We start from the raw sequence: 1479 nt of genomic DNA on the forward strand, positions 1-1479 counted from the left end.
ATTTCAAATTACTAGGGATTGGGTTTAATTGTTTTAATTAATTCAATTTAGGATCTCACAAATTCATTGATCATCCAACTAGGTCAGGCTCAATTAATCGTATTAGTTTAATTTAGGGCTTCATAAGTTGCTAAACTAATCCTAGGTTTAGGCTTATTTAATTAGCTTAATCTAAGACTCATAATACATTAATTAAATCATTTAGGCTTATTTAATTAGCATAATAATTTCATTATTTGCATCATAACCTAGCTAGCATAATTTAGACACTTGGTTTAGGGTTTTCACATGTCATGCCTAGATACCTAGTTTAGGGTTTTCAATGACCTAGATTTAGGACTAGTTAGTAGGGTAAAAACAAACTTTGGTCAAACAAAAAGAGCCCGGCCTTAGGGTCGGGCAGACTGGGTGCCTAACACCTTCCCAGTCTGTCACTTGACACTTGTCCAGAATCTTGGTGCAAACCAGCCTTATCCATCAGAGTCATTAGTCTCTCTCCCTTGATTGGGGGAGGCATTTATGGGTCCTAGACCCTTTCTAGGTGGCGACTCCCTTTTACACATAACGTGTATCCCACCTTGGCATTTGATGACCAGGGGATACTATCTCATCTCATTAGGGTCAAACCCTAGCGTGTGTACACGCGCTACGTGCCATATCGCGATCCCGGGGGCGGAGGTCCATGATACCTACACAACCTTTGGAAGACATCCAAAATTTAGTTTTCAGAAAAATACATTAAAATGGATTTTTCATAGTTTTTTGAATTTAATATGTTTTTTAATATTAAAAAATTAATAAAAAAATAAATATTTATCCGAAAACTATGATTTTTATATGAAAATAATCTTTGGATTTTTCATTAATTTCATACCAAGTTTCATTTGATTTGGATATTTTAAGCTAAAAAAATAGAGCTTTTGGTATATGGAGGAATGCATTTCAAAGTCGTGCCTAGGTGCGGAGGTGTTTGCATGCCTCATGCCGCAAGTGTTACAAAGCGACATTAACTTAGGTCTCTGGAGAACATAGGTTTGCAAGCTTGCAAGTGGAGACAGATCACGAGTCCCTCCCCCCTCCCCCGCCCCCACTTTTGTTTTTAAAAAGAAAATTGCATTCTCGTGGGTTTGTTGCTTGCAAGAGTTTTCTCATGCTTGGTTTTGTGGCCTTTATGGTATTTGGAGAAATGCGTTTCTAAGTCGTGCCTAAGTGCGGAGGTGTTTTCACGCCACCTGCTGGAAGTGTTATAATACGGCATTAATGTGGGTCTCTGATGAACATAGGTTGCAAGCTTGCAAGGGGAGACAAATCACATGTCCCTTCCCTTCTCCCCTTGTTCATTTAAAAAATTTGCATTATCATGGGTTTGTTGCTTGTGAGAGCTTTCTCATACTCGGTCTTGTGGCCCTTGCTATTTGGCGAATTGCGTTTCTAAGTCGTGCCCAAGTGCAGAGGTGTTTGCATGGCTCCTGCCGCAAG

Source organism: Macadamia integrifolia, chromosome 5 (genome assembly GCF_013358625.1).
Source record: "Macadamia integrifolia cultivar HAES 741 chromosome 5, SCU_Mint_v3, whole genome shotgun sequence".
NCBI lineage: Eukaryota > Viridiplantae > Streptophyta > Magnoliopsida > Proteales > Proteaceae > Macadamia > Macadamia integrifolia.